The sequence below is a fragment of the Leuresthes tenuis genome, unplaced genomic scaffold, assembly GCF_036924035.1.
Source record: "Leuresthes tenuis unplaced genomic scaffold, fLeuTen1.0.hap1 SCAF_2, whole genome shotgun sequence".
NCBI lineage: Eukaryota > Metazoa > Chordata > Actinopteri > Atheriniformes > Atherinopsidae > Leuresthes > Leuresthes tenuis.
In genome coordinates, this window is record NW_027325356.1 from 33701441 (window position 1) to 33729430 (window position 27990).

General features: G+C 41.6%; 4 non-coding genes across 4 annotated transcripts; 2 read left to right on the top strand and 2 right to left on the bottom strand.

The window, feature by feature from the left end:
* Positions 1-2343: 2343 nt before the first annotated feature.
* On the bottom strand, positions 2344-2457 carry LOC140302656 (U5 spliceosomal RNA). The gene has a single exon (XR_011915106.1). It is a non-coding gene; the product is annotated as a U5 spliceosomal RNA (small nuclear RNA).
* Positions 2458-2868: 411 nt separating this feature from the next.
* On the bottom strand, positions 2869-3051 carry LOC140302558 (U2 spliceosomal RNA). The gene has a single exon (XR_011915017.1). It is a non-coding gene; the product is annotated as a U2 spliceosomal RNA (small nuclear RNA).
* An 8667-nt stretch (positions 3052-11718) lies between these two features.
* LOC140302550 (U2 spliceosomal RNA) lies at positions 11719-11901 on the top strand. The gene has a single exon (XR_011915010.1). It is a non-coding gene; the product is annotated as a U2 spliceosomal RNA (small nuclear RNA).
* A 402-nt stretch (positions 11902-12303) lies between these two features.
* LOC140302651 (U5 spliceosomal RNA) lies at positions 12304-12417 on the top strand. The gene has a single exon (XR_011915102.1). It is a non-coding gene; the product is annotated as a U5 spliceosomal RNA (small nuclear RNA).
* The last annotated feature ends 15573 nt before the right edge of the window (positions 12418-27990 follow it).

The window sequence follows — 27990 nt, forward strand, 5'->3', positions numbered from 1 at the left end:
CACGCTTGGTATCCAGATCCTGAAACATCTCCATGAGCAGGATTTTTTTTTAACTGATCTGTTGAATAGTTATACTCATGACACTGTTAAAATCCCAGATGAAGATCTAGGACTTGACCATTTTTGTAAATCTTCTAATTCCATAGTTGATAAACACGCCCCTTTTAAAAAGTATAGAACTTAGAACAGGTCTAGTCCCTGGCTTTCATCAGAACTGTCTTCTTTACTTAAAAAATAAATAAACCTTGGATGCTAGCTGGGCATATGAGGGACCCGGGTCATTGCCTTGCTTTTAGGAAGCTTAGAAATATAGGTACAGCAGAAATAAGAAAGGCCAAGTCTGATCATTATCTAAATTTGATTCCCAGAGCTTACTCAGATTTCAGAAAAGTCTGTTCTACTGCTCTTATTTTTAATTAGACTTCTATGCCTTCGCAGTCGCAGCTTTGTCACTCCTTTTAAGCTTACTGTGACTGTGGGAGTACAAATGGTCTTCCATACCTTTTCTCAAATGGAGTTCATCTTGTGCTAGTTGGAGGATGCATTTCTAGGATGGTAAACAGTAAACCCAATATTTCCCATTTCTTCTATGATTTTTTTCAGTCTTGACTTAATTATTCCATTGTGTCTCTCCACGAAACCTGCTGATTGTGGATGATATGTACAGTCGTTTCTAAGGTATATTTTAAGTTCTTTGCCATCAGTGAGATGACGTTGTTTACAAAGTGTGTCAAATTATCACTGAAGATCTTTTCAGGAATTTCAAATTTAGAAATGATTTATTTTACCCGTGCTTTTGCTACTGAGAGTGCATCTGCTTGTGCACATGGAAATATTTCAGTCCATTTGGTAAAAACCTCTGTTGTCACTGAGCAGAATCGTTTCCCTTAACATTAATTTAGTTCACAATAATGAAATAATGAAATCCAAACAAATATGTTGAAAAAGATACACTGGCTTAGGGAATTATCTTCGTTTTGGTCTTAGATTGCCCTGTTGATTGTATTTTGCACATATTTGACCTGCTAGACAAAACTTTATTCATTTATTTATTATAAAAAGAAATTATTTTAGACCTGGAACGATCCATCTTTTACTTTTTATGGAACTCCAAATGGGAAAGGTTGAGGAGGGAAGTATTGAAGAAGCCAAAAGTGAAGGGAGGGAAAGCAGTACCAGATCTGTATTTGTTTTTAGAAAGTCTCTTTACCTCTGTCCAATTAAAGTGTGCAATTAACCCATCCAAAAACCCAGCGGCAGCTGCAATGGCAAGATTCTGGATGGGGGCCTACATGAGAAGATTACGACTTTTACCATCAGACCTGAAAGTACCTGTGTCTTTTAATCTAAGAGAAAGTTATGCTTTTATAAAGACATTTTTAAACCATTTTAATTTAGAACAAGAAGATGTACAAGTTTTAACGTGCCATCGATCTTTGCTCTCTGTTGTGCAGGAGCGGGCCCCAGTGAGTCCAGTGCGTGGGCTCACTCTTGGCGAGCCCTCAACAGTTTGGCGCAGTGTGAACCTTTCAGCTCTTCTGAACAGACTTTGGGATTTGTCATGGATGGTGGCTCACGAGATTCTCCCAGTCAGATCTGTCATGCACTCCAGGGGTATGTTGGCGACGGCCACCTGCACCCGTCCAGGTTGTGGCGCGCCTGAGACGGTGAGGCATTTCTTCTGGGAGTGCAGTGCTGCTGTGGACTTGTGGGCAACAGCCGACTCCTTAAATTTCCCGTACTTACCAGCAAGAGAGGTCCTGTCAGCACAACTGGTGCTTTATGGGGTGAGTCAAAATCAGAACCTCAGGAAAGAGGAATTTGTCAAAAGGTGGCTCACCCTGGCCGCCATCAAAGACGCCATATGGACCTCAAGAAACTTGCTGGTAAGAAGGCACAAGCAGATTCCCCCCGTGGCTGTGATCCAGATAGCAGTAGCAACAGCCCAAGAGGCTGCAGGCCAAGGAAGCAGCCACAAAGAATCATCGCCTCTGTGCTCACTCGGACGAAGGAGCCGGAGTCACACGAAAAAAAGGTCCAAGCAATAGCACATAAGCAATAACTGTCCATTGGTTCACGTCCGAGGGCCCTTCCTGGCACAATGCGCACTTGTAGCGGTGTTCTTTTTATGGCCATAGCTGGCCAGAGTGTTACTTTGCACCTCCGCCCACCCGCTGCACTGAGCACTCTTCAGCCCTTAAATGGTATAACTGTGCACTCCCGCACGCTCCAGCGAGCACCATTCAAGCAACATCGGCACAGTCGCAACAAGAAAGGCGACTCTACTCAGAGAAGTCACTCTGCACATTAACAAGATTTCTTTTGCACAGACAGAAAGGGCTTCACCCGCAAAGGTAAAGCCTGCCAAAAATAGAAACAACTCATTAGTGCTGCTCTCCACGGAAGTGTTTAGTAAAAGGTGAAAGACTTTTACGTTATGAAGAGAAACCAGAGTACGATTATCCATCACTGCGGGAGCAGGTCATCAGGCTAGTTGGCATAGCCACCTTCCCCATGGTGAGCTTTCCTTGGTTGAGACGCTTGCTCCCCCCCCTTTCTCCTCGGCTGACCAAGTAGGAACAATCGGGCCCTATTCGATGGCTGCCTTGTCTTTTACTCTGTGCAAAAGACAAGGCAGCCACAAACACCACGGGAACACCTGATTGAGACTTTTTTCTGACCACTAATTCGGTGTCGCGTTTCCTTCAAGCAATTCTCCCGGTTAGCCCGCACTCGGCTCGCTCCCAGAGCCGTGTTAAAGTCTACTTCGCATTCACTCTCTTTTCTCAGCAGATTAAAAGAAAGTTTCATCTTGGGCTCCCTGAAACTTCCATCCTGCACCGCTGTTTGCTTTTTCACAAGAGCAGAGAAGAGCGCACCGTTGTCAGCGGCACTGCAGTACCGGGTCGATGCTAAGAATGAATGGAGAAGGCTCCTTTTTCAACTTCTATTCCTAAAAATCCATTTAATATGTAGTCCTCGTATAGAGGACATATCAGATATTAAACTGAGTCTTTATGGTGTTATTTCACCCATTAACACTTAAGGTACCTCATACAGTGGCTGTGATATGGTTACTTAACAAAATATCTTTACCAGACATCTCTCCTACATAACTGTTCTTCTTTCACAGCCACACCTTGTTGTTGAGAGATGTGCTACACTTAATCCATCCACACTGCTACCTACCCCACAGATGGAAAGCCTCATGATTGCATGTCAGAAATAACCATCAGTGTTTTACCCAGGCCAGACTTAATTGATACAACGTTGTACTTTGTAGAATGAAAAAGAACTTCTTCAGCAATAAGCATCTCTCGACATATGACGAAATACAGATTTTGCTATAAAATTAATTCTATCAGCCTGACTTAAAACTGTTTGTCCTCCTTATTTATCCACTTCAAATCGAGTTTCAACAATTAAAAAAATTTTGTAGTTTGAGAAGGAACAACTTAATCTTCAGCAATCAGTATAAAAAAAGGGTAAGAAAAGGTGCAAATGCCAACCATACATCACTAAAAGGTGGAGCGGAAGTATTCGACTGCAAGTAGGTGTGAATGTCCGACCATAATTTGTAAAAAGCGGGTAAGAAAAGGTTCAAATGCCCGACTATATATTAACAAAAGCGGCAGAAGAGGTCTTCGGATGAGAGTGGGTGAGAATTTCAAAACATTATCTATAAAATGCGGTTAAAAAAAAGGTGTGAATGCCCCATAGAACACTAAAAGGTGGAGCGGAAGTGTTCGGCTGCAAGAAGGTGTGAATGTCCGACTATATTTGGTGAAAAGCAGGTGAAGCAAGGTCTGAATGCCCAACCTTACATCATCAAAAGCGAGATCAGAGGTGTTTGGCTGCAAGAAGGCCATAGTTTGCAAAAAGCAAGTAAGGTGCGAATGACCGACTAAATATCAACAAAAGTGGGGGCGGACGTCTTCGGATGCAAGTGGGTGTGAATATCCCACCATACAAGTATGGTGGAGAGGAAGCTGTGAATGGCCGACCATAGTAAAAATCGAGTGAGAAAAGGTGCGAATGTCAAACCATACATGATCAAAACAGGGAGCGGAGGTGTTTGGCTGCGACAAGGTGTGAATGTCCACCCATAATTAATGAAAAGCGGGCAACAAGTAGGTTCGAATGCCCAACCATACATCATCAAAAGCAGGAGAGGATGTGTTCGGCTACATAAGGTTTGAATATCCGACCATAGTTTGTGGCGGGTAAGAAAAGGTTCGAATGCCCGAACATACACCATCAAATGAGGGAGCGGAGGTGTTCAGCTGCAAGAAGGTCTGAATGTCCATCAATAATTGCTAGAAAACATGAAAGAGAATTTTCGAATATCAAACCGCACATGATCATAAGCGGGAGAGGAGGTGTTTAGCTGCAAGAAGGTGTGAATGTCCACCCATAATTACTGAAAAATGAGTAAGAAAATGTGCGAATGCCCAACCATACATCATCAAAAGCAGGAGTGGATGTGTTCGGCTACAAGAAGGTTTGAATATCCGACCATAGTTTGTAAAAAGCGGGTAAGAAAAGGTTCGAATGCCCGAACATACACCATCAAAAGAGGGAGCGGAGGTGTTCGGCTCTAAGACGGTGTGATTGTCCGACCATAGTTGGTAAAAAGCGGGTAAGAAAAGGTTAAAATACCCGACTGTACAAAATCAATAGCGGGAGCGGAGTTGTTTGGCTACTAAAAGGTGTGAAAGTCCGACCATGGTTTGTAAAATGCGGGTAAGAAAAGGTGCGAATGCCCGACAATGTATGATCAAAAGAGGGAGCGGTGTTTGGCTGCGCCAAGGTGTGAATGTCCACCCATAATTAATGAAAAGCGGGCAACAAGTAGATTCGAATGCCAAACCATACATCATCAAAAGCAGGAGTGGATGTGTTCGGCTACATAAGGTTTGAATGTCCGACCATAGTTTGTAAACAGCGGGTAAGAAAAGGTTCGAATGCCCGAACATACACCATCAAATGAGGGAGCGGAGGTGTTCCGCTGTAAGAAGGTGTGAATGTCCGACCATAGTTGGTAAAAAGCGGGTAAGAAAAGGTTGAAATACCCGACTGTACACAATCAATAGCGGGAGCGGAGTTGTTCGTTTACTAAAAGGTGTGAAAGTCCGACCATGGTTTGTAAAATGCGGGTAAGAAAAGATGCGAATGCCCGACAATGTATGATCAAAAGAGGGAGCGGAGCTGTTTGGCTGCACCAAGGTGTGAATGTCCACCCATAATTAATGAAAAGCGGGCAACAAGTAGATTCGAATGCCCTACCATACATCATCAAAAGCAGGAGTGGATGTGTTCGGCTATATAAGGTTTGAATGTCCGACCATGGTTTGTAAAAAGCGGGTAAGAAAAGGTGCGAATGCCTGACAATGTATGATCAAAAGAGGGAGCGGTGGTTTTCGGCTGAAAGAAGATCTGAATGTCCAACCATAATTTGTAATAACCAGGGAAGAAAAGGCTCGAAAGCCCGACTATACACCATCAAAAGCGGAAGCAGAGGTGTTCAGCTGCAAGAAGGTCTGAATGTCCATCAATAATTGCTAGAAAACATGAAAGAGAATTTTCGAATATCAAACCGCACATGATCATAAGCGGGAGAGGAGGTGTTTAGCTGCAAGAAGGTGTGAATGTCCACCCATAATTACTGAAAAATGGGTAAGAAAATGTGCGAATGCCAAACCATACATCATCAAAAGCAGGAGTGGATGTGTTCGGCTACGAGAAGGTTTGAATATCCGACCATAGTTTGTAAACAGCGGGTAAGAAAAGGTTCGAATGCCCGAACATACACCATTCAAAAGAGGGAGCGGAGGTGTTCGGCTCTAAGACGGTGTGATTGTCCAACCATAGTTGGTAAAAAGCGGGTAAGAAAAGGTTAAAATACCCGACTGTACAAAATCAATAGCGGGAGCGGAGTTGTTCGGCTACTAAAAGGTGTGAAAGTCCGACCATGGTTTGGAAAAAGCGGGTAAGAAAAGGTGCGAATGCCTGACAATGTATGATCAAAAGAGGGAGCGGAGGTGTTTGGCTAAGACAAGGTGTGAATGTCCACCCATAATTAATGAAAAGTGGGCAACAAGTAGGTTCGAATGCCCAACCATACATCATCAAAAGCAGGAGTGGATGTGTTCGGCTACATAAGGTTTTAATGTCCGACCATAGTTTGTAAACAGCGGGTAAGAAAAGGTTTGAATGCCCGAACATACACCATCAAATGAGGGAGCGGAGGTGTTCCGCTGTAAGAAGGTGTGAATGTCCGACCATAGTTGGTAAAAAGCGGGTAGGAAAAGGTTAAAATGCCCGACTGTACACAATCAATAGCGGGAGCGGAGTTGTTCGGCTACTACAAGGTGTGAAAGTCCGACCATGGTTTGTAAAAAGCGGGTAAGAAAAGGTGCGAATGCCCGACAATGTATGATCAAAAGAGGGAGTGGAGGTTTTCGGCTGCAAGAAGGTCTGAATGTCCAACCATAATTTGTAAAAACCGGGGAAGAAAAGGCTCAAAAGCCCGCCTATACACCATCAAAAGCGGGAGCGGATGTATTCAGCTGCAAGAAGGTCTGAATGTCCAGCAATAATTACTGAAAAATGGGTAAGAAAAGGTGCGAATGCCCAACCATACATCATCAAAAGCAGGAGCGGAGGTGTTCCGCTGTAGAAGGTGTGAATTTCCGACCATAGTTGGTAAAAAGCGGGTAAGAAAAGGTTAAAATACCCGACTGTACACAATTAATAGCGGGAGCGGAGTTGTCCCAAATCATGCAGAACGTATGAAAAGAAGCTTATTCTCGGATTCCTGGTCCTTCAGTGTTGCACTTTTTTCTACTGCAAAATACAATGTTTTTCTTTGTTGAAGTCGATCTAGACATTGATAAATATGAAGTTAAAAGCAGTTTTAACATAGTTTGCGTGAAGGAATTCATTTTATAGTAAAATCCGAAATCGTGCAGAACTCATGAAAATAAGCTTATTCTCAGATTCATGAAACTTTTGATTTGTTCTTTCTTTTACTGCAAAGTACAACGTTGTTTTTTTTGTTTAAATCTATCTAGACATTGATAAATATTAAGGTAAAAGCCGTTTTAACATAGTTTGAGTGAAGGAATTCATTTTATAGTAAAATCCAAAATCATGCAGAACTCATGAAAATAAGCTTATTCTCGGATTCCTGAAACTTTTTATTTGTTCTTTCTTTTACTTCAAAGTACAACGTTTTTTTTTTTGTTTAAATCTATCTAGACATTAATAAATATGAAGGTAAAAGCCATTTTAACATAGTCTGAGTGAAGAAATTAATTTTATAGATAAAATCCCAAATCATGCAGAACTCCTCAAAAGGGGCGTATAGCTTAATCACAAATGTGGTTATTTCTCATTCAAGGTAATATGAGGAAGTTTAAGCTTGAAATATATGTAGAAATGGGTACATATGATGGGCAAAGCAGTTTTAACATAGTTTGAGTGAAGGAATTAATTTTAAAACAAAATCCCAACACATGCAGAACTCATGAAAAGCTTATTCTCGGATTTCTGATCCTTCAGTGTTGCTCTTTCTTATATTGCAAAGTAGAACGTGTTTTTTTGTTTAAATCTATCTCGACATTGATAAATATGGAAGGACAAAGCAGTTTTAACTTAGTTTGAGTGAAGGAATTCATTTTATAGCAAAATCCGAAATCGTGCAGAACTCATGAAAGCAAGCTTATACTCGGATTCCTGAAACTTTAGATTTGCTCTTTCTTTTACTGCAAAGTACAACGTTGTTTTTTTTGTTTAAATCTTTCTAGACATGGTAAATATGAAGGACAAAACAGTTTTAACATAGTTTGAGTGAAGGAATGCATTTTATAAGAAAAATCCCAAATCGTGCAGAACTCACGAAAAGCTTTTTCTCGGATTTCTGAACCTTTAGTGTTGCTCTTTCTTTTACTGCAAAATACGATGTTGTTTTTTGTTGAACTCTATCTAGACATTGATAAATACCAGCCAAACATCTCTGCTTTGATTATTTATGGTTTGGGCATTCTTACCTTTTATCACCCGCTTTTTACAAACTATAGTCAGACATTCACACCTTGCAGCTGAACAAACTCCGCTCCCTGTTTTGATTATGTATGGTCTGGCAATACTACCTTTTCTTACATGTTTGTGAGTAATTATGGCTGGACATTCACACCTTCTTGCAGCCGAAAATCTCCGCTTCCGCTTTTGATGGTATATATTCGGGCATTCAAACGTTTTATTACCCGCTTTTTACAAACCATGGTCGGACTTTCACACCATCTTGTAGCCGAACAACTACGCTCCCGCTATTGATTGTGTACAGTCGGGTATTTTAACCTTTTCTTACCCGCTTTTTACCAACTATGGTCGGACATTCACACCTTCTTACAGCGGAACACCTCCGCTCCCTCTTTTGATGGTGTATGTTCGGGCATTGGCACTTTTTCTTACCCGCTTTTTACAAACTATGCTCGGACATTCAAACCTTCTTGCAGCTGAACACCTCCACTCCTGCTTATGATCATGTGCGGTTGGGCATTCGCACCTTTTTTTACCCATTTTTCAGGAATTATCGGACATTCAGACCACCCATAATTCAGACATTCGGACCTTCTTGCAGCTGAAAACCTCCTGAAAACCTCCTACATTGTCGGGCATTTGCACCTTGTCTTACCCGCTTTTTACAAACTTTAGTCGGACATTCACACCTTCTTGCAGCTGAACCACCTCTGCTCCCTGTTTTGATTATGTATGGTCTGGCAATACTACCTTTTCTTACCCGTTTGTGAGTAATTATGGCTGGACATTCACACCTACTTGCAGTCGAACACCACCTCTCTCGCTTTTGATGATGTATGGACCGGCATTCTTACCTTTTCTAACACTTTTTTCAGCAATTATGGTCGGAGATTCACACCTCCTCACAGCCGAACAACTCCGCTCCCGCATTTGATGGTGTATAGTTGGGCATTCTCACTATTTCTCATCAGCTTTTGGAAATTATGATCTGACATTCACACCTACTTGCAGTCGAACAGCTCTGCTCCCGCTTTTGATTATGTTTGCTTGGATATTCGAACCTTTTCTTAGCTGCTTTTTACAAACTTTGGTTGGACGTTCACACCTTCTTATAGCTTAACACATCCACTCCTGCTTTTGATGATGTATGGTTGGGCATTCGCACCTTTTTTTTACCCATTATTCAGGAATTAGGGGTGGACATTCAAACTTTCTGGCAGCTGAACACCTCCTCTCCCACTTATGATCATGTGTGGTTTGATTTTTGAAAATTTTCTTTCATGTTTTCTAGCAATTATTGATGGACATTCAGACCTTCTTGCAGATGAACCCCTCCGCTCCCGCTTTTGATCATACATTGTCAGGCATTCGCACCTTGTCTTACCCGCTTTTTACAAATTATAGTCAGACATTCACACCTTGCAGCTGAACCACTTCCGCTCCCTGTTTTGATTATGTATGGTCTGGCAATACCAACTTTTCTTACCCGTTTGTGAGTAATTATGGCTGGACATTCACACCTACTTGCAGTTGAAGAACTCTGCTCCCGCTTTTGATTATGTTTGGTTGGATATTCGAACCTTTTCTTAACTGCTTTTTACAAACTTTGGTCGGACGTTCACACCTCCTCACAGTCGAACAGCTCTGCTCACGCTTTTGATTATGTTTGGTTGGATATTCGAACCTTTTCTTACCCGCTTTTTACAAACCATGGTTGGACTTTCACACCTTCTTGTAGGAGAACAACTCCGCTCCCGCTATTGATTGTGTACAGTCAGGTATTTTAACCTTTTCTTACCCGCTTTTTACCAACTATGGTCGGACATTCACACAGTCTTACAGCGGAACACCTCCGCTCCCTCTTTTAATGGTGTATGTTCGGGCATTCGAACCTTTTCTTACCCGCTTTTTACAAACTATGGTCGGACATTCAAACCTTCTTGTAGCCGAACACATCCACTTCCGCTTTTGATCATGTGCGGTTTGATATTCGAAAATTTTCTTTCATGTTTTATAACAAATATTGATGGACATACAGACCTTCTTGCAGCTGAACACCTCCGCTCCCTCTTTTAATGGTGTATGTTCGGGCATTCGAACCTTTTCACACCCATTTTTCAGTAATTATGGGTGGACATTCACACCTTCTTGCAGCTGAACACCTCCTCTCCCGCTTATTATCATGTGCGGTTTGATATTCGAAAATTCTCTTTCATGTTTTCTAGCAATTATTGATGGACATTCAGACCTTCTTTCAGCCGAAAACCTCCGCTCCCTCTTTTAATTATACATTTTCGGGCATTCGCACCTTTTCTTACCCGCTTTTTACAAACCTGGGTCGGACTTTCACACCTTTTAGTAAACAAACAACTCTGCTCCCGCTATTGATTGTGTACAGTCGGGTATTTTAACCTTTTCTTACCCGCTTTTTACCAACTATGGTCGGATATTCACACCTTCTTACAGCGGAACACCTCCGCTCCCTCTTTTGATGTTGTATGTTCGGGCATTCGAACCTTTTTTTACCCGCCACAAACTATGGTCGGATATTCAAACCTTATGTAGCCGAACACATCCTCTCCTGCTTTTGATGATGTATGGTTGGGCATTCGAACCTACTTGTTGCCCGCTTTTCATTAATTATGGGTGGACATTCACACCTTGTCGCAGCCAAAGACCTCCGCTCCCTGTTTTGATCATTTATGGTTTGACATTCTTACCTTTTCTCACTCGATTTTTACTATGGTGGGCCATTCACAGCTTCCTCTCCACCATACTTGTATGGTGGGATATTCACACCCACTTGCATCCGAAGACCTCCGCCCCCACTTTTGTTGATATTTAGTCGGTCATTCGCACCTTACTCGCTTTTTGCAAACTATGGCCTTCTTGCAGCCAAACACCTCTGATCTCGCTTTTGATGATGTAAGGTTGGGCATTTAGACCTTGCTTCACCTGCTTTTCACCAAATATAGTCGGACATTCACACCTTCTTGCAGCCGAACACTTCCGCTCCACCTTTTAGTGTTCTATGGGGCATTCACACCTTTTTCTTAACCGCATTTTATAGATTATGGTTGGAAATTCTCACCCACTCTCATCCGATGACCTCTTCTGCCGCTTTTGTTAATATATAGTCGGGCATTCGAACCTTTTCTTACCCGCTTTTTACAAATTATGGTCGGAGATTCACACCTACTTGCAGCCGAATACTTCCGCTCCACCTTTTAGTGATGTATGGTTGGCATTTGCACCTTTTCTTACCCTCTTTTTATACTGATTGCTGAAGATTAAGTTGTTCTTTCTCAAACTACAACATTTTTTTAATTGTTGAAACTCGATTTGGAGTGGATAAATAAGGAGGACAAACAGTTTTAAGTCAGGCTGATAGTAGGAATTAATTTTATAGCAAAATCTGTATTTCGTCATATCGAAGTTCTTTCTCATTCTACAAAGTACAACGTTGTATCAGTTAAGTCTGGCCTGGGTAAAACACTGATGGTTATTTCTGACATGCAATCATGAGGCTTTCCATCTGTGGGGTAGGTAGCAGTGTGGATGGATTAAGTGTAGCACATCTCTCGACAACAAGGTGTGGCTGTGAAAGAAGAACAGTTATGTAGGAGAGATGTCTGGTAAAGATATTTTGTAACCATATCACAGCCACTGTATGAGGTACCTTAAGTGTTAATGGGTGAAATAACACCATAAAGACTCAGTTTAATATCTGATATGTCCTCTATACGAGGACTACATATTTAATGGATTTTTAGGAATAGAAGTTGAAAAAGGAGCCTTCTCCATTCACTCTTAGCATCGACCCGGTACTGCAGTGCCGCTGGGAACGGTGCGCTCTTCTCTGCTCTTGTGAAAAAGCAAACAGCGGTGCAGGATGGAAGTTTCAGGGAGCCCAAGATTAAACTTTCTTTTAATCTGCTGAGAAAAGAGAGTGAATGCGAAGTAGACTTTAACACAGCTCTGGGAGCGAGCCGAGTGCGGGCTAACCGGGAGAATTGCTTGAAAGAAACGCAACACCGAATTAGCGGTCAGAAAAAAGCCTCAATCAGGTGTTCCTGTGGTGTTTGTGGCTGCCTTGTCTTTTGCACAGAGTAAAAGACAAGGCAGCCATCGAATAGGACCCTACTTGGTCAGCCGAGGAGAAAGGGGGGGGAGCAAGCGTCTCAACCAAGCAAAGCTCACCATGGGGAAGGTGGCTATGCCAACTAGCCTGATGCCCTGCTCCCGCAGTGATGGATAATCGTACTCTGCTTTCTCTTCATAACGTACAAGTCTTTCACCTTTTACTAAACACTTCCGTGGAGAGCAGCACTAATGAGTTGTTTCTATTTTTGGCAGGCTTTACCTTTGCGGTTGAAGCCCTTTCTGTCTGTGCAAAAGAAATCTTGTTACTGTGCAGAGTGACTTCTCTGAGTAGAGTCGCCTTACTTGTTGCGACTGTGCCGATGTTGCTTGAATGGTGCTCGCTGGAGCGTGCGGGAGTGCAAAGTTATACCATTTAAGGGCTGAAGAGTGCTCAGTGCAGCGGGTGGGCGGAGGTGCAAAGTGACACTCTGGCCACCTATGGCCATAAAAAGAACACCGCTACAAGTGCGCATTGTGCCAGGAAGGGCCCTCGGACGTGAACCAGTGGACAGTTATTGCTTCTCTGCCTTTTGGCTAAGATCAAGTGATCCACTGCTATTGCTTGGACCTTTTTTTCGTGTGACTCCGGCTCCTTCGTCCGAGTGAGCACAGAGGCGATGCTTCTTTGTGGCTGCATCCTTGGCTTGCAGCCTCTTGGGCTGTTGCTACTGCCATCTGGATCACAGCCACGGGGGGAATCTGCTTGTGCCTTCTTACCAGCAAGTTTCTTGAGGTCCATATGGCGTCTTTGATGGCGGCCAGGGTGAGCCACCTTTTGACAAATTCCTCTTTCCCGAGGTTCTGATTTTGACTCACCCCATAAAGCACCAGTTGTGCTGACAGGACCTCTCTTGCTGGTAAGTACGGGAAATTTAAGGAGTCGGCTGCTGCACACAAGTCCACAGCAGCACTGCACTCCCAGAAGAAATGCCTCACCGTCTCAGGCGCGCCACAACCTGGACGGGGGCAGGTGGCCGTCGCCGACATACCCCTGGAGTGCATGACAGATCTGACTGGGAGAATCTCGTGAGCCACCATCCATGACAAATCCCAAAGTCTGTTCAGAAGAGCTGAAAGGTTCACACTGCGCCAAACTGTTGAGGGCTCGCCAAGAGTGAGCCCACGCACTGGACTCACTGGGGCCCGCTCCTGCACAACAGAGAGCAAAGATCGATGGCACGTTAAAACTTGTACATCTTCTTGTTCTAAATTAAAATGGTTTAAAAATGTCTTTATAAAAGCATAACTTTCTCTTAGATTAAAAGACACAGGTACTTTCAGGTCTGATGGTAAAAGTCGTAATCTTCTCATGTAGGCCCCCATCCAGAATCTTGCCATTGCAGCTGCCGCTGGGTTTTTGGATGGGTTAATTGCACACTTTAATTGGACAGAGGTAAAGAGACTTTCTAAAAACAAATACAGATCTGGTACTGCTTTCCCTCCCTTCACTTTTGGCTTCTTCAATACTTCCCTCCTCAACCTTTCCCATTTGGAGTTCCATAAAAAGTAAAAGATGGATCGTTCCAGGTCTAAAATAATTTCTTTTTATAATAAATAAATGAATAAAGTTTTGTCTAGCAGGTCAAATATGTGCAAAATACAATCAACAGGGCAATCTAAGACCAAAACGAAGATAATTCCCTAAGCCAGTGTATCTTTTTCAACATATTTGTTTGGATTTCATTATTTCATTATTGTGTAGATTTCATTGAACTAAATTAATGTTAAGGGAAACGATTCTGCTCAGTGACAACAGAGGTTTTTACCAAATGGACTGAAATATTTCCATGTGCACAAGCAGATGCACTCTCAGTAGCAAAAGCACGGGTAAAATAAATCATTTCTAGATTTGAAATTCCTGAAAAGATCTTCAGTGATAATTTGACACACTTTGTAAACAACGTCATCTCACTGATGGCAAAGAACTTAAAATAGACCTTAGAAACCACTGTGCATATCATCCACAATCAGCAGGTTTCGTGGAGAGACACAATGGAATAATTAAGTCAAGACTGAAAAAAATCATGGAAGAAATGGGAAATATTGGGTTTACTGTTTACCATCCTAAAAATGCATCCTCCAACTAGCACAAGATGAACTCCATTTGAGAAAAGGTATGGAAGACCATTTGTACTCCCACAGTCAAAACACAGTCATCAACTGACATGATGAAGAAAAAAAGAAAAAGAGAAGAAACCTTAGCAGTATACAAATATTAACAAGTAGAGAGATGTCTTGTGTTTAGTCTGTTCCAGGTGAACCGGTGAAGGAATCTCTGAAGACAGTAAAACCCAGGGACTGGATCATCATCAAAGTGATAAAGAAAAAGAACTGGTCCAGCCCAATGGGGGGAAGGTCCATTTCAGGTACTACTTACATCACCCACAGCAGCTGAAGGACTTCTTGGATTCACTTATCACATTGTACCACGACCTTCAGAAGTAGGGAAAGATTATTTACCCACCACTGTTTTCTGAGGCAAAAGTCTGACTACAAAGGGGAATTCTCTCAACAGGAGGGGGTTCATCTCAACCTCAGTGAAGAAAACAACGGCTAACATGAGAACATAGGGTGTGACTAAAATAACCATACAGAGTACCACCACTGTCCCCTTGACATAGAAAGTGCCACACTAGTAATAACATTTATTTAAACTTGGAGATAAATGGAGAAAATAATCTCATATACAATAGCTGAGACAGAAAAAACAAAAAAGTTTTGAAGACACGATTAAAACAACATTTAGAACATACAATAAACTTAAAAGGAGTGACAAAGCTGCGACTGCGAAGGCATAGAAGTCTAATTAAAAACAGGAGCAGTAGGACAGACTTTTCTGATATCTGAGTAAGCTCTGTGAATCAAATTTAGATAATGATCAGACTTGGCCTTTCTTATTTCTGCTGTACCTTTATTTCTAAGCTTCCTAAAAGCAAGGCAATGACCCGGGTCCCTCATATGCCCAGCTAGCATCCAAGGTTTATTTATTTTTTAAGTAAAGAAGACAGTTCTGACGAAAGCCAGGGACTAGACCTGTTCTAAGTTCTATACTTTTTAAAAGGGGCGTGTTTATCAACTATGGAATTAGAAGATTTACAAAAATGGTCAAGTGCTAGATCTTCATCTGGGATTTTAACAGTGTCATGAGTATAACTGTTCAACAGATCAGTTAAAAAAAAAGCCTGCTCATGGAGATGTTTCAGGATCTGGATACCAAGCGTGGACCTAATGTTTTCATTTTTGCAATTCTGATACAGGCTATTAAGCAGTGATAACTAACACCAAGTTCAGATACTGCGGATTTTCTACCTTTGATTTGTTAAGATTGAGCCAATCAGGGACAACCTTGAAGGATCTCTTAAGATGGTTTTGTAGGATCAGTAATTACCTGAGAAAGGTTGATATTGGTACACACCTTTTTTAAATTATCAGGCAGAGTTCAACTTGTTTAAATTAAAATTGCCACACAGAGATTGGGTTTAGGTCACATGCACACAGAATGACATCAACAAATATAAGAAATATTAAACATTTACACATAGATTTTTGAATACATGTAGAGGAATGATACTTTGAAATGTGCTCATTGCGGAGTTATGATCAGTTGAGTAATGAACTATTCTGGGAAAGAGGTTCTATTCCCAGCATCATGATGGACACTCCTGATATAGAAGGTTTCGCTAACGCATTGGAATTGTTGTACTATTTTCATATGCATGTGCAATGAAGAATTGCTTGCTGCTGATAAATGCAAAGAAGAACAGCTTACACATAGATGCTCACATATAGGCTGCTGAATGCAATGAAGACCTGCTTATCCAGTAAAGTTCAATGTCAATGTGTAATATTCAATTAGGATTTGCAAAACAGTGAAGTTAAACAATGAATGGGTCCATAGTCGGTATGACAAGACTACAGGAATATTTACCTGGGTGTACGTTCAAACAGAGATGAGAAAATTGCGATAAATAATTGTTTGTTTGTTTGTTAGTATGTATATGAATGTTATGTGTATAAACTGTGTTGAGTTGTAGTTACTCAGTAGTGTCTCAGTGAAACAACCGACGGGGAAAGCCTTGCGGTGACAACAAAAGCAGTGTTTTACTGATCAGTCAAGTTGCTCCAGTGTACTCCATACAAACCGGTTGGTTACTGAAGGGATAGAAAATGGGGAATACTTGTTTTAAAGCAAACAAGGAATTAGATGGGAAAAATACATGTTTTAACGGGACCCAGACAATATTAAATACTCAGACAGATGGGAGAAGAAGTGTAGTTTTGTAGGAAATCACAAAATTATTACATAAAATTAGTGAAATCAATTGAAGAATGCCTTTCTGAAGAGCTGTTTACCACAGATGAGCAGCTTTGCGACCAAGCACATTGTAGATCGCTTTACTGCCAAAATGATCTAATTTAATGGATTGGTTTAGACATGCATAACAGCATTTTAAGAACAAAGAGAGAAACAAAAAGGGACAACGCTTCATGGTGGAAGGTGATGTATAAATAACTGTGTTAGGAGAGACCATTTGAGCACCACAGCCATTTCGCAGCACAGGGACAGCAGTCCAAGTTAAAGGATCTCCCACGTGGTATCACCTGTCACCCTGTGTCAAGGCATCAAAAGAAGAAAAAATCACCAAACTCAAGGACAAAGAGACGAAGACTCCGGTGAACGAAGAGAGAGGACTGACAAACCAGAAATACAAAAGGATGCTCGATATCAAGATCCAAAAGAAGAGGCTAACAATGCCACAAACACTTACGATGCTGGGAATGATGCCAACAATGAACAGAGAAGAAGATTCAGTGTCATCAATCTGCAACACGTGCCTCTAATGAGGGGGTGAATATAGAATCCTCAACGATTACAACGTCTCTGGGAACTGTGACAACAACAAGGTTTAAACCATTTTGATATATATTGTAACCTATTGGCTAAGGAATAGTGCTGAAAATGAGGTAAATCTAATCCACCACTGTCCTTGGTCTTCTGTAGGGTTTTTAAACTAATACGTGGTGGTTTTGTTTTTCCACAGAAATTTGGAGATGCATGAATCTAGTGACTTAAACCAAGTAGCAGATGGTTTTATGGGGATCATTGAGAACAAATAGTTAACTTTTGGTAGTATCATCATTTTAATGGTTGTAACTCTCCCCATAAGTGATATAGGTAAGGACTTCCAACGAGAGAGCTCGTCCTCTACTCTCTTTAATAATTGCACATAATTTAGCTTTGTTAGCTTTGAGAGCCTGGAGGAAATGTTTATGCCTAAATATCTAATATTTCCTGACTGTAAAGTGATCGCAGGTATATTCTGGACCCTACAGTTAATGGGCAGAACTGTGGTCTTAGACCAGTTGATAGAGTAGTCACAAAGTGCAGAGAATTTATTTATGAGTCTGATCGTGTGAGTGAGAGACGTCCGTGAGTTCTGAAGGAAAAGTAATACATCATCAGCATAAAGACTTATTTTATGCTCAATATTTTGGGGTTGGATGCCTTTAATATTTCTATCTTGTCTGATAGCAGCTGCTAAAGGTTTGATGAAAATAGCAAAAAGTGAGGGAGAAAGTGGGCAACCCTGTCTTGTACCTCTCTGCAGACTGAAGCTTGGAGAAGTTTGATCATTTGTCCTGATACTTGCATTTGGCGAGCTATATAATATCCTTATCCAGTTGATGAAGTGTGACACAAACCCGAATTTGTTTAATGTTGCGAATAAAAATTTCCAGTTCACTCCATCAAATGCTTTTTCTGCATCTAGAGAGTCGATTATAGTTTCCAAGTTGTTGATGGTAGAATAGTCTATGAGAAAAAGCGGGTGAGAAAAGGTGCGAATGTCCAACCATACATGATCAAAAGCAGGAGTTGATGTGTTCGGCTACAAGAAGGTTTGAATGCCCGACCATAGTTTGTAAAAAGCGGGTAAGAAAAGGTTCAAATGCCCGAACATACACCATCAAAAGAGGGAGCGGAGGTGTTCCGCTGTAAGAAGGTGTGAATGTCTGACCGTAGTTGGTAAAAAGCGGGTAAGAAAAGGTTAAAATATCCGACCGTACACAATCAATAGCGGGAGCGGAGTTTTTCGGCTAAGAGAAGGTGTGAAAGTCCGACCATGGTTTGTAAAAAGCGGGTAAGAAAAGGTTCGTATGCCCGAATATACACCATCAAAAGCGGAAGCGGAGGTGTTCGGCTGCAAGAAGGTGTGAACGTCCGACCAAAGTTTCTAAAAAGCAGTTAAGAAAAGGTTTGAATATCCATCCAAACATAATCAAAAGCGGGAGCAGAGCTGTTCGACTGCAAGTAGGTGTGAATGTCAGATCATAATTTGCAAAAAGCTGATGAGAAAGGGTGAGAATGCCCGACTATACACCATCAAATGCGGGAGCGGAGTTGTTCGGCTGTGAGTAGGTGTGAATCTCCGACCATAATTGCTGAAAAATGTGTTAGAAAAGGTAAGAATGCCGGTCCATACATCATCAAAAGCGGGAGAGGTGGTGTTCGGCTGCAAGTAGGTGGGAATGTCCAGCCATAATTACTCACAAATGGGTAACAAAAGGTAGTATTGCCAGACCATACATGATCAAAACAGGGAGCGGAGGTGGTTCAGCTGCAAAAAGGTGTGAATGTTCGACTAAAGTTTTTAAAAAGCGGGTAAGACAAGGTGCGAATGCCCGACAATGTATGATCAAAAGAGGGAGTGGAGGTGTTCAGCTGTAAGAAGGTGTGAATGTCCACCCATAATTCCTGAAAAATGGGTAAAAAAAAAAGTGAGAATGCCCAACCATACATCATCAAAAGCAGGAGTGGATATGTTCGGCTACAAGAAGGTGTGAACGTCCAACCAAAGTTCGTAAAAAGCAGTTAAGAAAAGGTGCGAATATCCAACCAAACATAATCAAAAGCGGGAGCAGAGCTGTTCAACTGCAAGTAGGTGTGAATGTCAGATCATAATTTGCAAAAAGCTGATGAGAAAGGCTGAGAATTCCCGACTATACACCATCAAATGCGGGAGCGGAGTTGTTCGGCTGTGAGTAGGTGTGAATCTCCGACCATAATTGCTGAAAAATGTGTTATAAAAGGTAAGAATGCCGGTCCATACATCATCAAAAGCGAGAGAGGTGGTGTTCGGCTGCAAGTAGGTGGGAATGTCCGACAAAAGTTCAAATATATTAACAAAAGCCGGAGGAGAGGTCTTCGGATGAGAGTGGTTGAGAATTTCCAACCATAATCTATAAAATGCGGGGGAAAAAAAAGTGTGATAGAACACTAAAAGGTGGAGCGGAAGTGTTCGGCTGCAAGAAGGTGTGAATCTCCGACCATAATTGCTGAAAAATGTGTTATAAAAGGTAAGAATGCCGGTCCATACATCATCAAAAGCGAGAGAGGTTGTGTTCGGCTGCAAGTAGGTGTGAACATCCGACTAAAGTTCAAATATATTAACAAAAGCGGGAGGAGAGGTCTTCGGATGAGAGTGGTTGAGAATTTCCAACCATAATCTCTAAAATGCGGGGGAAAAAAAAGTGTGATAAAACACTAAAGGGTGGAGCGGAAGTGTTCGGCTGCAAGAAGGTGTGAATGTCCGACTATATTTGGTGAAAAGCAGGTGAAGCAAGATCTGAATGCCTAACCTTACATCATCAAAAGCGAGATCAGAGGTGTTTGGCTTGCAAGAAGGCCATAGTTTGCCAAAAGCGGGTAATGTGCGAATGACCGACTAAATATCAACAAAAATGGGGGCGGAGGTCTTCGGATGCAAGTGGGTGTGAATATCCCACCATACAAGTATGGTGGAGAGGAAGCTGTGAATGGCTGACAATAGTAAAAAGCGTGTGAGAAAAGGTGCAAATGTCAAACCATACATGATTAAAACAGGGAGCGGAGGTGTTTGGCTGCGACAAGGTGTGAATGTCCACCCACAATTAATGAAAAGCGGGCAACAAGTAGGTTCGAATGCCCAACCATACATCATCAAAAGCAGGAGTGGATGTGTTCGGCTACATAACGTTTAAATGTCCGACCATAGTTTGTAAACAGCGGGTAAGAAAAGGTTCGAATGCCCGAACATATACCATTAAATGAGGGAGCGGAGGTGTTCCGCTGTAAGAAGGTGTGAATGTCCACCAATAATTCCTGAAAAATGGTTAAAAAAAAGGTGGGAATGCCCAACCATACATCATCAAAAGCAGGAGTGGATGTGTTCGGCTACAAGAAGGTGTGAACGTCCAACCAAAGTTTGTAAAAAGCAGTTAAGAAAAGGTGCGAATATCCAACCAAACATAATCAAAAGCGGGAGCAGAGCTGTTCGACTGCAAGTAGGTGTGAATGTCCAGCCATAATTACTCATAAACGGGTAAGAAAAGGTAGTATTGCCAGACCATACATGATCAAAACAGGGAGCGGAGTTGCTTCAGCTGATAGAAGGTGTGAATGTCCAAATAAAGTTCAAATATATTAACAAAAGCGGGAGGAGAGGTCTTCTGATGAGAGTGGTTGTGAATTTCCAACCATAATCTATGAAATGCGGTGAAAAAAAAGGTGTGATAGAACACTAAAAGGTGGAGCGGAAGTGTTCGGCTGCAAGAAGGTGTGAATCTCCGACCATAATTGCTGAAAAATGTGTTATAAAAGGTAAGAATGCCGGTCCATACATCATCAAAAGCGAGAGAGGTTGTGTTCGGCTGCAAGTAGGTGTGAACGTCCGACTAAAGTTCAAATATATTAACAAAAGCGGGAGGAGAGGTCTTCGGATGAGAGTGGTTGAGAATTTCCAACCATAATCTATAAAATGCGGGGGAAAAAAAAGTGTGATAGAACACTAAAGGGTGGAGCGGAAGTGTTCGGCTGCAAGAAGGTGTGAATGTCCGACTATATTTGGTGAAAAGCAGGTGAAGCAAGATCTGAATGCCCAACCTTACATCATCAAAAGCGAGATCAGAGGTGTTTGGCTGCAAGAAGGCCATAGTTTGCCAAAAGCGGGTAATGTGCGAATGACCGACTAAATATCAACAAAAATGGGGGCGGAGGTCTTCGGATGCAAGTGGGTGTGAATATCCCACCATACAAGTATGGTGGAGAGGAAGCTGTGAATGGCTGACAATAGTAAAAAGCGTGTGAGAAAAGGTGCAAATGTCAAACCATACATGATTAAAACAGGGAGCGGAGGTGTTTGGCTGCGACAAGGTGTGAATGTCCACCCACAATTAATGAAAAGCGGGCAACAAGTAGGTTCGAATGCCCAACCATACATCATCAAAAGCAGGAGTGGATGTGTTCGGCTACATAACGTTTAAATGTCCGACCATAGTTTGTAAACAGCGGGTAAGAAAAGGTTCGAATGCCCGGACATATACCATTAAATGAGGGAGCGGAGGAGTTCCGCTGTAAGAAGGTGTGAATGTCCACCAATAATTCCTGAAAAATGGTTAAAAAAAAGGTGGGAATGCCCAACCATACATCATCAAAAGCAGGAGTGGATGTGTTCGGCTACAAGAAGGTGTGAACGTTCAACCAAAGTTTGTAAAAAGCAGTTAAGAAAAGGTGCGAATATCCAACCAAACATAATCAAAAGCGGGAGCAGAGCTGTTCAACTGCAAGTAGGTGTAAATGTCAGATCATAATTTGCAAAAAGCTGATGAGAAAGGGTGAGAATGCCCGACTATACACCATCAAATGCGGGAGCGGAGTTGTTCGGCTGTGAGTAGGTGTGAATCTCCGACCATAATTGCTGAAAAATGTGTTAGAAAAGGTAAGAATGCCGGTCCATACATCATCAAAAGCGAGAGAGGTGGTGTTCGGCTGCAAGTAGGTGTGAATGTCCGACTGAAAAGCAGGTGAAGCAAGATCTGAATGTCCAACCTTACATCATCAAAAGCGAGATCAGAGGTGTTTGGCTGCAAGAAGGCCATAGTTTGCCAAAAGCGGGTAAGGTGCGAATGACCGACTAAATATCAACAAAAATGGGGGCGGAGGTCTTCGGATGCAAGTGGGTGTGAATATCCCACCATACAAGTATGGTGGAGAGGAAGCTGTGAATTGCTGACAATAGTAAAAAGCGTGTGAGAAAAGGTGCAAATGTCAAACCATACATGATTAAAACAGGGAGCGGAGGTGTTTGGCTGCGACAAGGTGTGAATGTCCACCCACAATTAATGAAAAGCGGGCAACAAGTAGGTTCGAATGCCCAACCATACATCATCAAAAGCAGGAGTGGATGTGTTCGGCTACATAAGGTTTGAATGTCCGACCATAGTTTGTAAAAAAACGGGTAAGAAAAGGTTCGAATGCCCGAACATACACCATCAAAAGAGGGAGCGGAGGTGTTCCGATGTAAGAAGGTGTGAATGTCCGACCATAGATGGTAAAAAGCGGGTAAGAAAAGGTTAAAATACCCGACTGTACACAATCAATAGAAGGGGGGGAATTGTTCGGCTACAAGAAGGTGTGAAAGTCCGACCATGGTTTGTAAAAAGCGGGTAAGAAAACGTTTGAATCTCGAATATATACCATCAAAAGCGGAAGCGGAGGTGTTCGGCTGCAAGAAGGTGTGAACGTCCGACCAAAGTTTGTAAAAAGCAGTTAAGAAAAGGTTCTAATATCCAACCAAACATAATCAAAAGCGGGAGCAGGGCTGTTCGACTGCAAGTAGGTGTGAATGTCCACAACGTTGTTCTTTGTTGAAATCGATCTAGACATTGATAAATATGAAGGACAAAGCAGTTTCCACTTGGTTTGAGTGAAGGAATTCATTTTATACATAAAATCCCAAATCGTGCTGAACGTATGAAAAGAAGCTTATTCTCGGATTCCTCGTCCTTCAGTATTGCTCTTTCTTCTACTGCAAAATCCAATGTTTTTCTTTGTTGAAGTCGATCTAGACATTGATAAATATTAAGGACAAAGCAGTTTTAACTTGGTTTGGGTGAAGGAATTCATTTTATACATAAAATCCCAAATCATGCAGAACGTATGAAAAGAAGCTTATTCTCGGATTCCTGATCCTCCAGTGTTGCACTTTCCTATACTGCAAAATCCAATGTTGTTCTTTGTTGAAGTCGATCTAGACATTGATAAATATGAAGTTAAAAGCAATTTTAACATAGTTTGAGTGAAGGAATTCATTTTATAGTGAAATCCGAAATCGTGCAGAACTCATGAAAATAAGCTTATTCTCGGATTCCTGCACCTTTTGATTTGTTCTTTCTTTTACTGCACAGTCCAATGTTGTTTTTTGTTGAAATCTATCTAGTCATTGATAAATATGAACGTAAAAGCCGTTTTAACATAGTTTGAGTGAAGGAATTAATTTTATACATAAAATCCCAAATCGTGCAGAACTCATGAAAGTAAGCTTATTCTCGGATTCCTAAAACTTTCGATTTGCTCTTTCTTTTACTGCAAAGTCCAATGTTGTTTTTTTTTGTTTAAATCTTTCTAAACATTGATAAATATGAAGGACAAAGCAGTTTTAACATAGTTTGAGTGAAGGAATTAATTTTATACATAAAATCTCAAATCATGCAGAACGTATGAAAATAAGCTTATTCTCGGATTCCTGATCCTTCAGTGTTGCTCTTTCTGCTACTGCAAAGTACAACGTTGTTTTTTTGTTTAAATCTTTCTAGACGGTAAATATGAAGGACAAAACAATTTTAACATAGTTTGAGTGAAGGAATGCATTTTATAAGCAAAATCCCAAATCATGCAGAACTCACGAAAAGCTTTTTCTCGGATTTCTGAACCATTAGTGTTGCTCTTTTTTTTACTGCAAAATACAACGTTGTTTTTTGTTGAAATCTATCTAGACATTGATAAATACCAGCCGAACATCTCTGAAAGGCTTTCTTACCTTTTCTTACCCGCTTTTTACAAACTATAGTCAGACATTCACACCTTCTCTTAGCTGAACAACTCCGCTGCCTCTTTTGATTGTGTACAGTCGGATATTTTAACATTTTCTTACCCGCTTTTTACCAACTATGGTCGGACATTCACACCGTCTTACAGCGGAACACCTCCGCTCCCACTTTTGATGGTCTATGTTCGGGCATTCGAACCTTTTCTTACCCGTTTTTTACAAACTATGCTCGGACATTCAAACCTTCTTGTAGCCGAACACATCCACTCCTGCTTTTGATGATGTATGGCGGGCATTCGAACCTACTTGTTGCCCGCTTTTCATTAATTATGGGTGGACATTCACACCTTGTCGCAGCCAAACACCTCCGCTCCCTGTGTTAATCATGTATGGTTTGACATTTGCACCTTTACTCACACGCTTTTTACTATTGTCGGCCATTCACAGCTTCCTCTCCACCATACTTGTATGGTGGGATATTCACACCCACTTGCATCCGAAGACCTCCGCCCCCATTTTTGTTGATATTTAGTCGGTCATTCGCACCTTACCCGCTTTTGGCAAACCATGGCCATCTTGCAGCCAAACACCTCTGATCTCGCTTTTGATGATGTAAGGTTGGGCATTCAGATCTTGCTTCACCTGCTTTTCACCAAATATAGTCGGACATTCACACCTTCTTGCAGCCGAACACTTCCGCTCCACCTTTTAGTGTTCTATCACACTTTTTTTCCCCCCGCATTTTATAGATTATGGTTGGAAATTCTCAACCACTCTCATCCGAAGACCTCTCCTCCCGCTTTTGTTAATATATTTGAACTTTAGTCGGACATTCACACCTACTTGCAGCCGAACACCACCTCTCCCGCTTTTGATGATGGATGGACCGGCATTCTTACCTTTTCTAACACATTTTTCAACAATTATGGTCGGAGATTCACACCTACTCACAGCCGAACAACTCCGCTCCCGCATTTGATGGTGTATAGTCGGGCATTCTCACCCTTTATCATCAGCTTTTTGCAAATTATGATCTTACATTCACACCTACTTGCAGTCGAACAGCTCTGCTCCCGCTTTTGATTATGTTTGCTTGGATATTCGAACCTTTTCTTAACTGCTTTTTAAAAACTTTGGTTGGACATTCAAACCTTCTTGTAGCCGAACACATCCACTCCTGCTTTTGATGATGTATGGTTGGGCATTCGAACCGACTTGTTGCCCGCTTTTCATTAATTATGGGTGGACATTCACACCTTGTCGCAGCCAAACACCTCCGCTCCCTGTTTTGATCATGTATGGTTGGACATTTGCACCTTTTCTCACCCGCTTTTTACTATTGTCGGCCATTCACAGCTTCCTCTCCACCATACTTGTATGGTGGGATATTCACACCCACTTGCATCCGAAGACCTCCGCCCCCATTTTTGTTGATATTTAGTCGGTCATTCGCACCTTACCCGCTTTTGGCAAACCATGGCCATCTTGCAGCCAAACACCTCTGATCTCGCTTTTGATGATGTAAGGTTGGGCATTCAGATCTTGCTTCACCTGCTTTTCACCAAATATAGTCGGACATTCACACCTTCTTGCAGCCGAACACTTCCGCTCCACCTTTTAGTGTTCTATCACACTTTTTTTCCCCCCGCATTTTATAGATTATGGTTGGAAATTCTCAACCACCTCCGCTTCCGCTTTTGATGGTGTATATTCGGGCATTCAAACCTTTTTTTACCCGCTTTTTACAAACCATGGTCGGACTTTCACACCTTCTTTTAGCCGAAAAACTCCGCTCCCGCTATTGATTGTGTACAGTCGGATATTTTAACCTTTTCTTACCCGCCTTTTACCAACTACGGTCAGACATTCACACCTTCTTACAGCGGAACACCTCCACTCCCTCTTTTGATGGTGTATGGTCGGGCATTCAAACCTTCTTGTAGCCGAACACATCCACTCCTGCTTTTTGATCATGTATGGTTGGACATTCGCACCTTTTCTCACCCGCTTTTTCTCATAGACTATTCTACCATCAACAACTTGGAAACCATAATCGACTCTCTAGATGCAGAAAAAGCATTTGATGGAGTGAACTGGAATTTTTATTCGCAACATTAAACAAATTCGGGTTTGTGTCACACTTCATCAACTGGATAAGGATATTATATAGCTCCCCAAATGCAAGTGTCAGGACAAATGATCAAACTTCTCCAAGCTTCAGTCTGCGGAGAGGTACAAGACAGGGTTGCCCACTTTCTCCCTCACTTTTTGCTATTATCATCAAACCTTTAGCAGCTGCTATCAGACAAGATAGAAATATTAAAGGCATCCAACCCCAAAATATTGAGCATAAAATAAGTCTTTATGCAGATGATGTATTACTTTTCCTTCAGAAATCACAGACGTCTCTCACTCACATGATTACACTCATAAATAAATTCTCTGCACTTTGTGACTACTCTATCAACTGGTCTAAGACCACAGTTCTGCCCATTAACTGTAGGGTCCAGAATATACTTGCGATCACTTTACAGTCAGGAAATATTAGATATTTAGGCATAAACATTTCCTCCAGGCTCTCAGAGCTAACAAAGCTAAATTATGTGCAATTATTAAAGAGAGTAGAGGACGAGCTCTCTCGTTGGAAGTCCTTACCTATATCACTTATGGGGAGAGTTACAACCATTAAAATGATGATACTACCAAAAGTTAACTATTTGTTCTCAATGATCCCCATAAAACCATCTGCTACTTGGTTTAAGTCACTAGATTCATGCATCTCCAAATTTCTGTGGAAAAACAAACCACCACGTATTAGTTTAAAAACCCTACAGAAGACCAAGGACAGTGGTGGATTAGATTTACCTCATTTTCAGCACTATTCCTTAGCCAATAGGTTACAATATATATCAAAATGGTTTAAACCTTGTTGTTGTCACAGTTCCCAGAGACGTTGTAATCGTTGAGGATTCTATATTCACCCCCTCATTAGAGGCACGTGTTGCAGATTGATGACACTGAATCTTCTTCTCTGTTCATTGCTGGCATCATTCCCAGCATCGTAAGTGTTCGTGGCATTGTTAGCCTCTACTTTTGGATCTTGATATCGAGCATCCTTTTGTATTTCTGGTTTGTCAGTCCTCTCTCTTCGTTCACCAGAGTCTTCGTCTCTTTGTCCTTGAGTTTGGTGATTTTTTCTTCTTTTGATGCCTTGACAGTGTGACAGGTGATACCACGTGGGAGATCCTTTAACTTGGACTGCTGTCCCTGTGCTGCGAAATGGCTGTGGTGCTCAAATGGTCTCTCCTTCATCATATACACAGTTATTTATACATCACCTTCCACCATGAAGTGTTGTCCCTTTTTGTTTCTCTCTTTGTTCTTAAAATGCTGTCATGCATGTCTAAACCAATACATTAAATTAGATCATTTTGGCAGTAAAGCGATCTACAATGTGCTTGGTCGCAAAGCTGCTCATCTGTGGTAAACAGCACTACAGAAAGGCATTCTTCAATTGATTTCACTAATTTTATGTAATAACTTTCTGATTTCCTACAAAACTGCACTTCTTCTCCCATCTGTCTGAGTATTTAATATTGTCTGGGTCCCGTTAAAACATGTATTTTTCCCATCTAATTCCTTGTTTGCTTTAAAACAAGTATTCCCCATTTTCTATCCCTTCAGTAACCAACCAGTTTGTATGGAGTACACTGGAGCAACTTGACTGATCAGTAAAACACTGCTTTTGTTGTCACCGCAAGGCTTCCCCCGTCGGTTGTTTCACTGAGACACTACTGAGTAACTACAACTCAACACAGTTTATACAAATAACATTCATATACATACTAACAAACAAACAAACAATTATTTATCGCAATTTTCTCATCTCTGTTTGAATGTACACCCAGGTAAATATTCCTGTAGTCTTGTCATACCGACT